The 16,073-nt window shown below is 48.0% G+C and overlaps 1 protein-coding gene across 2 annotated transcripts in view; it reads right to left on the bottom strand.

The window, feature by feature from the left end:
• Window positions 1-99, bottom strand: part of DAPK2 (death associated protein kinase 2) — a 137,820-nt gene extending 137,721 nt beyond the window's left edge. For both annotated transcript variants that reach the window (XM_032175378.2, XM_032175377.2), the window contains exon 1: window positions 23-99. The gene's annotated coding sequence lies outside the window, so the exon portion shown is untranslated. The remainder of the gene's footprint in view (window positions 1-22) is intronic.
• Between the last annotated feature and the right edge of the window lie 15,974 nt (window positions 100-16,073).

Raw genomic sequence — 16,073 nt, 5'->3', positions numbered from 1 at the left:
CCCGCAGAAGGGTGCTACTCACGGCGGGAGGCTGCGCTGCCGCGGCCGCGGCAGGCGCGGCGGGCACGGCGGGCACAGGGGACGCGGCGGGGTGCGCTGGGCTCGGCCCTGCAGTCCTCTCCTCCCGGAGCGCCCGGCGCCCGCCCGCCGAGCAGCCAAGGAGCCGAGGGGGCGGAGCGGCCAGCCCCGTCCCAGGCGCCGGCTGGAGGCGCGCCCGGCTGCCCGGGACGGGGCTCGGGGCGCCCCCTGCTGGAGCCCCCTCCGGACAGTCCCGGGGCGAGAGCCCAGCTTCCCGGCCAGGTAGGGGACACCTCAGGGCTCCCAGACTCCCGGGAGAGCGGGGAGAGTCGGTAGCAAGACCCTCTGGGCGTCCCTACCGGCTCTACCGCGCTCATGCTGCGTGGCCTTGGGCAAGTCGGCTACCCTCCCCCGGCCTTATCTGGAAATCGCTTTGAATGAGCTTATACGTATGATATGGTCCGGCACAATCCTCAGAAAATGGCACTTGCGTGCTCCTCTCCCCACCATACACACCGTGAGCGAGGAAGCCCCACTGAGGAATAGGCCGTCTCCTCCCTCCCAGCCAGAGCGCTCCCTACACCGCAGACTCTCCTGGAAACCTCACGCCCACAGCTCACAGCAAGGTGGGGGCTACGATGAGAACGGCCGCTCTGCTCCTCACTGCCCCCGACCCAGCCTGGGAGCGGCCCGCCCTCGTTTGCCCTTTGTCCTGGCACGGTTGGTGAGTGAAGCCCCATCTCGCCATCACGCCTTCTCTAATAGAGGACTTGGGAGTGGGTTCCTCTCTCTGCCCTCTGCCAAAAAATCCCAGAGGAAAAAAGGAATGAGAGTGAGGGGGTGAAGGGAGGAAGGAAGGGAAAACAGAACTTAAGCCAAGTTCGTTTGTCTTATTTCAAAACAAGAGGCTGTTTAGAGGAAGCAAATGAGGGCCCCTCCAACCCCTGGAATTTCCATCCTTAAGTTACCCATGGGGCTCCTCAAAAGGGCCTTAGATTCAGAGTCCTACCACCAGGTTCAAAGCCCTGCCCTGCCACTCCGCACGTGTGTTCATCAGTAAAGTGGGAGAAACGCTCCTTCCGGTAGCTCCTAATGAAGCTATGGTGGGGCTGAGATGAGACGGAGTGTGTAAGATGCACCTAGAGGACCTCTACCAGTGCGAGCACACACACACCCTTCAGCCTTTTGGACATTGGGACAAATACAGATGGACCCCGCCCCCCAGCTGAGCAGTGCCTCCGCGTCCAGGACATCCTCGGCAAAGAGTTCCTTGTTTATAAACTTCACAATAATCCAGAACAGCGCAGCCAGCGAGCCTCCTCTCCTAAGAGCACCATGATATATAGAGTAATATCCAAGACCAGAGGTGGCTTCTGATGTCGATGGACCTAAGGGAAGGACACCAACTGGTGAAGTTTCACCAACATGAGGAGTCCCCCACCAAACTATCCCTAAACACCTCTTCCTCCATTTCCATTTACCTATCACTGGTGACAAACCATTACCAGCCTTGGTGGCACAGGACGACAGTTTCATTATGTTCATGCATTCTGAGGGACAGAAGTTCAGACAGCACAGTGTGTATGGCTTATTTCTGCTCTGCAGGTCTGGGATTTCAACTGGGAACACCTGAATAGCTGGGGGCTGAAATCATCTGGAGTCTTCTCCATTCCCATACCCAGTGCCTGGGCTGTGATGAATCCAAGGCTGGCCTCAGCTGACCCTGCTGATCACCTACATGTGGCCTCTCCATCTCTTTCCCTTGAGCCTCATGCTTAATACCTCATTTTCAGCAGCAGCCCCTTGCATGAGTCAAAAGAGACATTCTTGGGTTTAGCAATTGACAAGTTAGTCAGAGTCCATTGCAGCTGGAAGGGTCATTGTCAATTGACCCAACCAGCCTGGCCACTTTTCAGATGAGGAAACTGAGGCTCGGAGAAGGGAAGTGACTTGCCCAACGTCACACAGCTGGTGAGAGACAGAGATAGGATTAGAACCAGGCCTCCTCCAGGTTCTCAGTCTGGTGCCCCTTCCACTGTACCTGCCAAAATGCAACTATCTAGGAAGGTACCATCTGGAGATGCATCTTATGCTTAAGGTTGGGTGAGTTCATCAGACCCTCACCTGAGGGCAGCGACAGGGCACTGAACACAGGACCAAGGTGGCCATCAGCAGAAAAGGGGAGGCCCCAAGGACAGTGGCAGTGAAGACACAAACTACAGAATGAAGCCAGAGGCAGTCCAGGTATTAAGAGCTAAGAATTATCCAACTTAGCTCCAGTCCCTTCATGGTTCCCACGGCTGACCAAATCGAGTGTAAATGCCTCACCCTAGCATTTAAGGCTCCAACCCTTATTTTCCTGCTGTGTATGCACATTCCCTTCCCTCCTCTGCATGCACATCCAGCTCTTTTGCCAAGTTGGATTATTGGCTGTTGCTGCCTCCATGCTTTTGTTCGTTTCCACTACCACTCCCCTCATCCCATTCTACGAAATCTTATCTATCCTCTAAGAGCCTTCTAAAGTATCATGTCTTCCACAGAAACTTCCCTGGTCCGCCCTCTAAATACCTCTCTCCTTTGAACCCCACCACTCTTGGTTGGTTCCTCTCTTGTCATCTTCCTTCCTCTATTTTAATTAGTGTCTACTTCTCTTTTTCTCAAGGGCAAGTACAATTTCTTGTCCATCTTTGAACCCATACAGTGCTTGATATCCCAAACCCAGTAAAGGTTTCTTAAACTGAATTAAGGAAGGTAAATATCACAAGATAAGGGGCCATAGCTGTCTTGTTTTCTATTGTCCCCTAAGAGCACCCAAGCACCTGGCACTTAGTAGATGCTCAATAATCTTACTTCAAGTGCTTCACTTCTAGGGGGATGTCATTATCCTCTTTTACAGATGATGTAACTGAGGCTTGGGAAATTTGATTTGCTCAAACTCATCCAATTTGTAAGTGGCTGAGTTGTGACGTGAATCTTGCCTACTGGTCTCTGAAGCTGTTCCCTCTGCTGCCTTCCCTCAACTGAAACTTCCAAGATTTCTAAAACAGTGTTAATATGGAGCTTTTCAGTCCAGGCAGTACATCAGAATAACTGTGAATAACATGGGGTGCTTAAAATCCCCCATGCTCAGACTGCACCCTACATCAATTACATCAGAAACTCTGAGGATGGGTTCTGGGTATCAGTTTTTGTTAAACTCCCCAGGTGATTCCCAGTGCACAGGTTGAGACCCAGTCTGTTCATGTCACAGAGACCTGGGGAAATTCTCAACCCCCTCAACGACAAACACATCTGAGTACCTGCTTTGTACAAGAGATTCCAAGGGACTGTGAGATGGTAGAGTCACAGGAGCTGTGCTTCCCAGAGATGAGAATACAAGCCCATAGATAAAGATGTAACCATGGCAGGCAGCAAAGGGCACTAGTCGTCGTGATATCCTAAAGCATACTTCGGTGCCTGGCAAGTTTACAGAGCCTAAAAACCTCCTGACAAGGGGGCAAGGTGGGGATTAAGATGCTGCATGTGTTGGCCATGGCAGATGGCACCTGGGTTGGCTTACAGCATGTGTAGTGTAACAGCTAAATGCAGAGACTCTGATGCCAGACTGCCTGGGCCCACACTCAGGCATCCCAGCATGCAACTTACGTGCCATGTGGTCTGGGGCAGGCTATTTGATCTCTCTGTGCCTCATTATCCCCATAGGTCAAATGGAGCTTCTAGTAGCATTTATCTCTTGGGCTGTTGTTAGCATGCAGTTACTTTTCAATTTGATCAGTGTCTGGCACTTGATAAAGTGCTCAATGATTATTAACTGTTACTATTATTCTCTAAATGTCTGGCAGTAAGCTCCCCTGGGGAGGAAATGGATCTTATTCATCTCTGCACCCATCCCACCCCTAGCCTGGCCCAGAGAATTTCCAAATGCAGTCTGAAATGCAGTCTTCTTGACAATGGGTCAAGTCCTGACTCTCAGGCTCTAGGCCAAGGGAGTGCACAGGTGATTCCTCCCCAGAGGGCTTGCCTACTGGGTGGAAGGCTGGCAGGAAGCTGCTTCTTCCCAAACTGACCTGGTGGCCTGGCTTCTCAGCCCTTCCTAGCCATGCCCACTCTGCCCTGTGCCATCTGCCCTCCTAGATGGGAGGTGTGGAGCAGGTTTGGCAACCTTTCCTGCTTCCTCCCCACCCCCTGGGCCCACTGGTTCTCGCAGCCAGAGGCAGCTGCTTCAGCCTCTAGCCTTGCTGGACTCGGCACCACAGGGATGGGGCAGGGAAGAGGAGGTGAGAAGAGAGGAAGGAGCTGGGGGATGAGAGGCCTTGCCTCTCTAGAGAACCTGGGGGATGGGGATTTCCTGGACATGTGTACACACTCATTTACTCTGCAAACATTCAATAGTACTTCCTGGGGTTATGTGCTGGAGTAGGGGCAAATAAAGACCCAATGCCATGAAAGGTCAGATCTACTCCAGAAGGAGCCTCCAGAGAAAAGGAAAGCTTGATTCAAGCTTGAAAGAAGAGTAGGGATCACCGGGAGGACCAGAAAAGTCCGCAGTGGGGCAAGAGAGGCAGGGCACATGGGGTGTGAGCAGCTGTGCCATGTAAAGGGCTGTGGGTATGAAACCACTTGTCATTCACCGCCCCTATTTCCACCTGAGCCAGCACAGGGCCTATGCTATGGGATCATGACCCATGCATATGCCATTGCCTTCTATTCAGGACAGAGGCTGGTGACATACTGTGTGGCCAGGAGCCCTCAAACTATACCCACCTTTAGGGCTACAAACTCCAACCACCTTCTTCTTTAGGCTCGGGAATCAGACAGGCCTATTTGTATTCCTGCTCATCCACTTTCTGAGCCTCTGTTATCTCATCAATAAAATGAGAATAATTACATCTTTTTCTTAGGGCTGATGTGAGGACGAGACTCACAAACACTGTGGCAGATGTTTGAGAGAGCACTGGCTCAGCACCATAGGAAAGGTTTGAGAGAGAGAGAGAGAACTGGCACAAATGTCAACCTCCCTCCCAAACCGGATCCTTCTGTCCCTCAAGATAGTCGGTCACGTGTGCCCTATCTTTCCAGTCATGTTGTTCCTGCCTCTGTCTCTGAAATGCTTTCTTCTTTTCTCCTTTATCTATCCAAGGTTCAGCTCCATTCCAACTTCATTCATTCTTCAATCCTTTCTCGGTGCCCATTGGGCCAGACTCTGGGCTGGGCCCTGAAAGAAATGAGTCACTGGCCCTGCCCCGCAGCAACTCAGAGCCAAGCAGAGGAAATACCCTGGGAACAAAATGCTGGAATCCTGTGTTCTGAGGCCAGATCAGGGGCTGGGCAGATCCCAGAAGGAGCCCAGACATGGGAGGGGTGGACCCTGGTGCCTGGAAGGTGGGTAGGGGGCAGGGAGTCTCCTCAGAGGAAAGGACCTCTTCCTAGACCTCATTAGTTAAGAATTCACAGCCACATCTGCTGAGCTGAAGATATGATTTCACCTTTCTGTGTTTGCTAATGGGTCCCTGAGTGACCCCTGTCACCCTCCCCACTCTGTGCTAGGGATGTAGTCGAGTCATCAGGGGCCTTTGGTGGATCCATGCAGGAAGGATGGGTAGGACAGCAGCTCCTTCCACACCCCCGCCTGAGCCCTGACCTCTGTGTAGGCTGGTCCTCCCACTTGGGGCCCTGCTCTGCCCTCCCTGACCTGCATGGTGACTCCATCTCAGCTGAGCCCAGATCCTGACCCAGTTATGAACAGCTGCATCCAGGAAAACAAAGACACAGGAGGCCAAGTTCAACCATCTACAGTGGCCTCTGCCCCAAACAGGACTAGGCCCTGCTCTGCCCCCTCCAGATCTGTTCTCCAAGATGAAGGACTCCAGGCTCCCTCAGCCCTTCTCTTTCATGAGATTTTTTTGGCCTCTTAGCCTTGGTTTCCATCACTCCAACTACATAAGATATTTTCATCCTTCCACCCAGATCAAATCAAAATTTGTAGAGAATTTATCATGAGCTAAGGCACTGTGCTGTTTTCTAATTATCTCATTTAATCCTCAAGCTGAATGCATTTTTGAGACCAATATGAATTTTTAAAAATTATATAGATGGGGAAACAGATTCAATCGAAGAGCATGATGGATATTCACATTTAGTTTTGCTGCCCAATTTCCAATCCCCACTTCCTATCTGGGAGGAAACAACTACGGTGGCTGTGTAGGTGGATATAATGCACCACCCCTCACCACAAAAGTTGAAGGGAGGCCAGGCATGGTGGCACTTTGGGAGGCCAAGACAGGCAGACTGCTTGCACGTAGGATGTCAAGACCAGTCTGGGCAACAGAGTGAAACCCTGTCTCTATAAAAGAAAATACAAAAATTATCCAAGCCTGGTGGCATGCTGAGGCAGCGGGATCGCTTAAACCCGGGAGGTCGAGGCTGCAGTGAGCTAAGATTGCTCCACTGCACTCCAGCCTGGGTGACACAGCGGCAACACCGTCTCTCAAAAAAAAGTTGAAGGGAGGAAATCTTCCTTCCTCCTGTCCATGAGACTTAGGCAGGGCCAATCAGATGCTTCTGCCCAGCACTTTGAATCCCAAATAAGTAATGTCAAGATGTTCACAGTGGGGTCAGCAGCAGTCGAGGTCTCCTGGACAGATTATTTTTCCAGCCTCGGGAGCCCCTTTGGTTCCTGCTGCTCCAGCTTCATTGATGCTGTGTCCCTCTCACCCTCCCGCACACCTTTTGTGCTGAGTTGGCAAGAACCTGAATGATACTGGGAGACACAAGAATGTGCTCAATGCTGAAGGGCCGGGAACCATACATCTTCTTTCACACCCAGAGTAATCCACCTCATCATAGAGCTTCCAACACAGGAGAAAGGTGGAGAGAATTCCCAGGCTCCCGGGGAAGGGAAGCCTGGTGTACAGCAGGCCTAGAGAGCAATCAGACCTGACAGCCCAGGGGCACAGCAGGCTCCAGGGGCAATGTCTCCAAGAAAAAAGTGAACCTCATACATCAGGCAATCTGTTTTCACCTACTGAGTGGCACTCTTTGAGAGGAAAGTTTGGGGATGAATTTATTGTAAGTACATAGAAAAACTAAATGAATAAATAAAGTGATTATTATTTCCAGGAAAAAACAAAAAGGTGTATAAGTAAGGAAGTGTCATCATAATACACTATGGCTCAGCTTTGAGCAGTGAATAATATTTACATGTCATCATCATGTGAACAATAGATTTTTGTCTTGTCTCAATAGAGAGAAGGATGGGGTTGGGGAAAAGTATAAGAATTAAGTGGCTGGGCGCGGTGGCTCACGCCTTGTAATCCCAGCACTTTGGGAGGCCAAGGTGGGCAGATCACGAGGTCAGGAGTTCGAGACCAGCCTGGCCAATATGGTGAAACCCCAACTCTACTAAAAATACAAAAGTTAGCCGGGCATGGTGCGCCTGTGGTCCCAGCTACTCAGAAGGCTGAGGCAGAAGAATCGTTTGAACCCAGGAGGAGGAGGCAGAGTCTGCAGTGAGCAGAGATCATGCCACTGCCCTCCAGCTTGGGCGACAGAGTGAGAGTCTGTCTCAAAAAAAAAAAAAAAAATTAAGTCCTCATCTTTCATAATAGGAAGTCAGTAGATACATGAAATTGAAAAGTCATGAAGCAGTTTTATAATAATGTTTCTTGGAAATAAAAAAAGAGTTTTCAGTGTTGAAACTGGTGGTCTTGGGGCTCAAATGTGGAACAAGATGGGCAGGGAATAATGGTTCTTAGTTATAAGACTTACAAAGTTTTTGTTCTTTAAAACAATATATTACTTGGATAAAAAATAAAATAAAAAGATAAAAAATGGGTAGGATCAGATTGATTTTTTTAAAAGCAGATAAAAATCACAACTCAAGATATCAGAGTTGAGCCGGGCACAGTGGCTCACGCCTGTAATCCCAGCCCTTTGGGAGGCAGAGGCAGGCAGATCACCTGAGGTCAGGAGTTCGAAACCAGCCTGGCCAACATGGAAAAACCCGGTCTCTACTAAAAATACAAAAAAAATTAGCCAGGCATGGTGGTGCATGCCTGTAATCCCAGCTACTCTGGAGGCTGAGGCAGGAGAATCACTTGAACCTGGGAGGCAGAGGTTGCAGTGAGCCAAAATTGTGCCACTGCACTTTATCCTGGGCAACAGAGCGAGACTCCGTCTCAAAAAAAAAAAAAAGATAGCAGAGTTAATAATCTTCATAGTCACTAATAATAATTGAGCATTTACTATACACAAATCACTGCATTATAATCCCCACTTTATAGATGAAATCTAGTGAGACTCAGGTAGTTAGCATATAACAGAGATAGGATTTAAACCCAGGCAGTCTGACTTAGAGCCCCAGTGACAGCATAAGCTGAAGCTCCAAACTCTGCATTAAACATTAGGAAGAGCAGAAGACCAGGACTGGGTGGTGACCATCAGAATAACGCATGAATTGCCATACTAGGCACAGCAGGGTCAGTAGGCTACTCTCCCTCGTTTCCACCTAACAGTGGCTAGAGGATACAGCTTTGGATTTGGGGAAAAGCTGAATGAGAATAACTCCATGAAGGGGAGAACAACTTGACTAGGGAAACAAATAGGGCAGCCGTAAGAGCCACAGGGAAAAGCAAAACAGAGGTAACTCCGGTCCTCCATGAGGGACAGAGGGGGAAAAAACAAAGACAGCTTCATCTAGAAGGCAGATACACCACAGGGCACTTTACTCAGAGTAAAGCTCTACTTTTTTGGCAGTTTGTCCCCAACCTGTATACTCCCCACCCAGTCCCCAACAAGAAAGCTAGTCTAACATGCCCAATCCACTCCCAACCCACTTATGCAGTTTGTAAACTGGAAAATAAAGAAGTCTCAGGCCAGTTGCAATGGCTCATGCCTGTGATCCCAGCACTTTGGGAATCTAAGGTGGGAGCATTGCTTGAGCCTAAGAGTGCAAGACCAGCCTAGGAAACATAGTGAGACCCTGTCTGTAATAAAGATTTAAGGCCGGGCGCGGTGGCTCACGCTTGTAATCCCAGCACTTTGGGAGGCCAAGGCAGGCGGATCACGAGGTCAGGAGATCGAGACCACGGCGAAACCCCGACTCTACTAAAAATACAAAAAAAAAAAAAAATTAGCCGGGCGTGGTGGCGGGCGCCTGTAGTCCCAGCTACTTGGAGAGGCTGAGGCAGGAGAATGGCGTGAACCCGGGAGGTGGAGCTTGCAGTGAGCCGAGATTGTGCCACTGCACTCCAGCCTGGGCGACAGAGAGAGACTCCGTCTCAAAAAAAAAGATTTAAAAAACAAATTAGTTGGGCAAGGTGGCATATGCCTGTAGTCCCAGCTATTCAGGAAGTTGAGGCAGGAGGATTGCTTGAGCCTGGGAGGTCAAAATAATTAAATAATTAATTAATTTTTAAAAATCAAAAAATAAAGCAAAGAAGTCTACCAGAACATAACAAAAAGATGAAAAATGCTGAGAAAATTTTTAAAGCATGGAGAATATATCTAGGAAGTCCAGTATTTGTTTAAAATGAATACTAGGACAGAAGAGAGAATACTGAAAGAAATAGCAAAAAATATACCAAGAGAAAACTGCCTTTAGCTAAAAAAAAAAAAAAAAAAAAAAGATAAAAATGTTCAGATTAAAGGACCCCACCAAGTGCCAAGTAGGGTTTAGAAGGGTTAAAAAAGGTCTATACCAAGGCACATCATGTTGAAATTTCAGAATTCCAAGAATGTAGATAAAAACAAGAATTAAGAGGGGAAAAGTCGCTTGATCCCAGGAGTTCAAGACCAGCCTTGGCAACATAGTGAGACCTCATCTTTAGTGAAAATAAATAAAAATAAAAATGAAAAAGAGGGAAAGGCATCTTGCCTCAAGAATATATATCAGAACAACAGACTTTAGTCAAGCCAAACTGTCTTCTAAGTATGACAGCAAAATGAAGCAAGTTTTATAAAATGGCTCAGAAATTTTAACATACAAAACAGATATAAAAAAATTACTCTAGAAAGTGTAAAAAAGAGTTTAAAGAATCCAAGAAAGAAGGAATGTATATTCAGAAAAAAAGAAGAATCAAAGAAAGAGGGTGATATGGGATATAAGAAATAGTTTGGGCCAAATAAGACTCAAGAAAATACAGCTAGAAATAAAACAGGGGCTGACATTTGGAGGACTCTTAGACAAGTTGCCAAAGTTTAATAGCATGAAATTACATTTCCTTCTTTCTTTATATACCCAATAACATCTCTTCAGAATGTACTAGAATCACTGGGCCCCTTAAAATTGATTCAGAACTTCTGGGGCTGAGAAATGTGAATCTTCAACAGGCCCTGAAGGAGATGCATATCTACAAAAATTTAGACCCAATGTGTATTTGGTTCTAGAGGGAATATTATACTGTATATACAAAATCGTAAAATGAGTCATTTATTTGTTTTTAATTTTTTAGAATCAACCTATGAACATAAAGGATTGACTAGTTTATAGGCACACATCAAAATGTCATGTTATTAATCTTGACAATGAAAAAAATGTATAGCAAGTTTAGGAAGTGGAAAGGGAAAAAGCAATAGAAGGAAGGGAATTTGCTCCAGCTTATGTTATTTTAAATTATTAATGGTAGCCGGGTGTGGTGGTGTGCCTGTAGCTCCAGCTACTTGGGAGGCTGAGGTGGGAGGATCACTTCAGTCCAGGCGGTGGAGGTCACAGTGAGCCGAGATCACACCACTGCACTCCAGCCTGGGCGACAGAGTGAGACTCCTTCTCAAAAATAAATAAATAAATCTAAATTATAATGGAAGTTTCTTAAGGGAAATGGCTGATACCAGGGCTGGAGCAGGAGGAGTACAAAGTAACCTAGAGCATCTTGTGCCACAAAGTAAGAAAGTGCTCAAAAATGACAGTAACATGCCAAGAGGACAAGGAAGCCAACTTGAAGGGGGTCTCACTGGCCAGATTAGGAATTATTTCAGTATTGAAATAAATAATGACAGGACCAGATTACAACACATCAGATAATTTTAAAAGAATCTATGTGTTCCAGCCGGGTGTGGTGGCTCATGCCTGTAATCCCAGCACTTTGGGAGTCTAAGGCGGGTGGATTACCTGAAGTCAGGAGTTCAAGACCAACCTGGCCAACCTGGTGAAACCCCATCTCTACTAAAAATACAAAAAATTAGCCAGGCATGGTGGTGGATGCCTGTAATCCCAGCTACTCGGGAGGCTGAGGCAGGAGAATTGCTTGAACCTGGGAGGCGGAGGTTGCAGTGAGCCGAAATTGTACCGTTGCACTCCAGCCTGGGCAACAAGAGTGAAACTCCAGCTCTCAAAAAAAAAAAAAAAAAAAAAAAGAATCTATATGTTCCAATCTATTTAAAAATAAAAATGTTTGGCGAAGTGCAGTGGCTTACATCTGCAATGCCAGCACTTTGGGAGGCCGAGGCAGGAGAATTGCTTGAGGCCAGCAATTTGAGACTTGCCTTGGCAACATAGCAAGACTCTGTCTCTAAAAAATAGAAAAACTTAGTTGGGAATGGTACTGCATGCTTGTAGTCTCAGCTACGTGGGAGACTGAGTCAAGAGGATCACTTGAGCCCACGATTTCAAGGTTGCAATGAGCTATGATCACACCACTCCACGCCAACCTGGGTGACAAAGCAAGACATTGTCTCTATAAGAAATAAAAATAAATACTAAAATAAAAAATGTTTAAATTTTTTAAAGGAGAGGGAAAGAAAGGAAAATGGTATTTTCAAGAAACATGCCAACCAATAAGCATAGAAGAAGTAATGGAATTTTAAAAATCACCACTTAAGCAGCACACAGTAATAAGTGATTCAGGCAAGGAGCATCACTGGATAATAAAACCACTGAGGCCAGGCACGGTGGCTCACGCCTGTAATCCCAGCACTTTGAGAAGCCGAGATAGGTGGATTACCTGAGGTCAGGAGTTCGAGACCAGCCTGGGTCAACATGGTGAAACCCTGTCTCTACTAAAAATACAAAAATTTAGCTGGGTGTGGTGGCGGGTGCCTGTAATCCCAGCTACTCGGGAGGCTGAGGCGGGAGAATTGCTTGAGCCCAAGAGGTGGAGGTTGCAGTGAGCCAAGATCACGCCCCTGCACTCCAGCCTGGGTGACAGAGTAAGACTCTGTCTCAATAAACAACAACAACAACAACAACAACACTGAGTGAACGATTGTTGGGGAACAGGGTACTCATCTGGTCTCTAGGTATCACCTCACAAATTACTCATTTGTGAGTACTTTAGGAGGAATCTGACATATACTTCCTTAAGGAAATGACCAAACTAACTTAGCATCAATTATAATAAGACAAACTGACACCATGTGTCTACCGGTGTGCAGGACCAAGATATCACATCATCCCTGTAGTTCTCCTGCCAAAAATGTAGACTCTGAATCTAATCATGAGGACACAATCAGACAGGTCCAGATTGAGGGATATTCTAAAAAACAACTGACCTGTATCATTCAAAAATATCAGTGTCATGAAAGAAAAATATGGCTGAAGAGACATAACAAATTCAGTGTCATGTGTGATGAGTGATTGGATCCTGGATTGAAACAAATTATTTCAATAATGTTGAAAGAGACATTATTGGACAATTATGAAAATCTGAATATGGACATTTTATTAGATAATCATGTCAGTGATAACATTTTCTAAGTGGGAGAAGTATATTGTGGTTATAGGGGAGAATGTCCTTAATTCTTTTTTTTTTTTGAGACAGAGTCTCTGTCACCCAGGCTGGAATACAGTGGCATGATCTTGGCTCACTACAACCTCCATCTCCCAGGTTCAAGCGATTCTCATGCCTCAGCCTTCCTAGTGACTGGGATTACAGGCACCTTCCATCATGACTGGCTAATGTTTTTATTTTTAGTAGAGATGGGGTTTCGCCATATTGGCCAGGCTAGTCTCAAACTCCTGGCCTCAAGCAATCCACCTGCCTTGGCCTCCCAAAGTGCTGGGCTTACAGGCATGAGCCACCACTCCTAGCCAAATATCCTTAATTCTTGGAGCATGCATATTTGAGGAAAAATGGCTCTATGTCTACATCTGTTCCTCAAATGATTCAGCAAAAAAGAAAATTTGTATATATGTACAGTGAGAGACAGCCAAATATGGCAAATTGTTAACAGTTTATAAGTGAATCTAGGGCAATTTTTGCAACTTCCCTGTAAGTTTGAATTTTTGTTGTTGTGGTGGTGGTTGTTGTTGAGACAGAGTCCCGCTCTGTCGCCCAGGCTGGAGTGCAATGGTGCAATCTTGGCTCACTGCAGCCGCTGCCTGCCGGGTTCAAGCAATTCTCTGCCTCAGCCTCCTGAGTAGCTGGGATTACAGGCACCTGCCACCACGCCTGGCTAATTTTTGTATTTTTAGTAGAGATGGAGTTTCACCATCTTGGCCAGGCTGTTCTTGAACTCCTGACCTCATGATCCACCCTCCTCAGCTTCCCAAAGTGCTAAGATTACAGGCATGAGCCACCACGCCCGGCCAGTTTGAAATTTTTTTAAATCAAAAGTTGGGGAACATAGGGGTAATCACTCTGTGGTCACCCCCATGTACATGTTAATAAAATTTGTATGCTTTTTCTCTAAACAAAAGAAAAGGCCAGGTGTGGTGGCTCATGTCTGTAATCCCAGCACTTTGGGAGACTGAGGAAGGAGGACTGCTTGAAGCCAGGAGTTTGAGATCACCCCAGGCAACATAGTGAGATCTCATCGCTACTAAAAATTAAAAAAAAAAAAAAAAAAGTGAGGGAAAATAAAACAAAATTTACTACAGTAGGCTGGGCATGGTGGCTCACACCTGTACTCCCAGCACTTTGGGAGGTGAAAGCAGGCAGATCACCTGAGGTCAGGAGTTCAAGACCAGCCTGGCCAACATGGTGAAACCCTATCTCTATTAAAAATACAAAAATTAGCCAGGAGTGGTGGCATGTACCTATAATCCCAGCTACCCAGGACGATGAGGCAGAAGAATCACTGGAACCCAGGAGGCAGAGGCTGCAGTGAGCCAAGATCGCACCACTGCACTCCAGCCTGGGCGACAGAGCAAGACTGCATCTCAAAAAAAAAAAAAAATTTTACTAACAGTAATTAGCAGAAACAGCAAAACTAAAAATTTTTGAAAGTGGTTGTCTCTAGGGATGTCTTAGTCTATTTGGACTGCTATAACAAAATACCATAAACTGAGTAGTTTATAAACAACAGAAATGTATTTCTTACAGTTCTGGAGGCTGGGAAGTCTAAGTTCAAGGCACTGGCAAATTGGTCTGGTGAGGGCCAACTCTCTGGCTCATAGATGGAGTCTTCTCATTGTGTCTTCACATGATGGTAGGGGCAAGGCAGCTGTCTCAGGCCGCTTTTATAAGAGCGCTAATCTTTTAAAAGCACTCTGGGACAGGCATAGTGGCTCATGTCTGTAATCCCAGAGCTTTGGGAGGCTGAGGTGGGAGTGAGAGGTAACAGCGTGCTAGCAGCCCTCACAGTCCTCACTCGCTCTGGGCGCCTCCTCTGCCTGGGCTCCCACTTCGGCCGCACTTGAGGAGCCCTTCAGCCCGCCGCTGCACTGTGGGAGCCCCTTCCTGGGCTGGCCGAGGCCGGAGCCGGCTCCCTCAGCTTGTGGGGAGGTGTGGGGGGAGAGGCGCCAGCGGGAACCCAGGCTGTGGGCGGTACTTGCGGACCGGCGCGAGTTCCGGGTGGGTGTGGGCTCAGTGGGCCCTGCACTCAGAGCGGCCGGCCGGTCCTGCTGGCCCTGGGCATTGAGGGGCTTAGCACCCGGGCCAGCAGCTGCAGACAGTGTGCTGGGTCCCCCAGCAGTGCCGGCCCACCGGCGCTGCGCTCGATTTCTCGCCAGGCCTTAGCTGCCTCCCCGCGGGGCAGGGCTTGGGACCTGCAGCCCGCCATGCCTGAGCCTCCCCCCTCCCTACGTGGGCTCCTGTGCGGCCCGAGTCTCCCAAACAAGCGCTGCCCCCTGCTTCACGGTGCCCAGTCCCATCGACCACCCAAGGGCCGAGAAGTGCGGGCACACGGCACGGGACTGGCAGGCAGCTCCACCTGCGGCCCCCGTGCGGGATCCACTGGGTGAAGCCAGCTGGGTTCCTGAGTCTGGTGGGGACTTGGAGAACCTTTATGTCTAGCTAAGGGATTGTAAATGCACCAGTCGACACTCTGTATCTAGCTCAAGGTTTGTAAACACACCAATCAGCACCCTGTGTCTAGCTCAGGGTTTGTGAATGCACCAATCGACACTCTGTATCTAGCTACTCTGGTGGGGACTTGGAGAACCTTTGTGTCTACACTCTGCATCCAGCTAATCTAGTGGGGACGTGGAGAACCTTTGTGTCTAGCTCAGGGATTGTAAACGCACCAATCAGCACCCTGTCAAAACAGACCACTCGGACCAATCAGCAGGATGTGGGTGGGGCCAGATAAGAGAATAAAAGCAGACTGCCCGAGCTGCAGTGGCAACCCATTCGGGTCCCCTGCCACACTGTGGAAGCTTTGTTCTTTTGCTGTTTGCAATAAATCTTGCTGCTGCTTCCTTGTTGAGTCCACACTGCCTTTATGAGCTGTAACACTCACTGCGAAGATCTGCAGCTCCACTCCTGAGCCAGTGAGACCATGAACCCACCAGAAGGAAGAAACTCCGAACACATCTGAACATCCGAACATCAGAAGGAACAAACTCCGGACACGCTGCCTTTAAGAACTGTAACACTCACTGCGAGGGTCCACGGCTTCATTCTTGAAGTCAGTGAGACCAAGAATCCACCAATTCCGGACACAGGAGGATTGCTCAAGGCAGAAGTTTGAGACCAGCCTGGGCAACATAGCGAGACCCTCTCTACCAAAAAATTTAAATTAGCTGAGCATAGTGGTGTGCACCCATAGTCCTAGTTACTTGAGAGGCTGAGGCTGTAGGATTGCTTGAGCCCAGGAGTGTGTGGTTTCAGTGAGCTACGATTGTGCTACTGCACTCTGGCCTAGGAGGCAGAGTGAGACCCTGTCTCAAAAGAAAAAAG

This window comes from Hylobates moloch, unplaced genomic scaffold (genome assembly GCF_009828535.3).
Source record: "Hylobates moloch isolate HMO894 unplaced genomic scaffold, HMol_V3 SCAFFOLD_14, whole genome shotgun sequence".
Taxonomy (NCBI): Eukaryota; Metazoa; Chordata; class Mammalia; order Primates; family Hylobatidae; genus Hylobates; species Hylobates moloch.
This window is presented reverse-complemented; position numbering and strand designations above follow the sequence as displayed.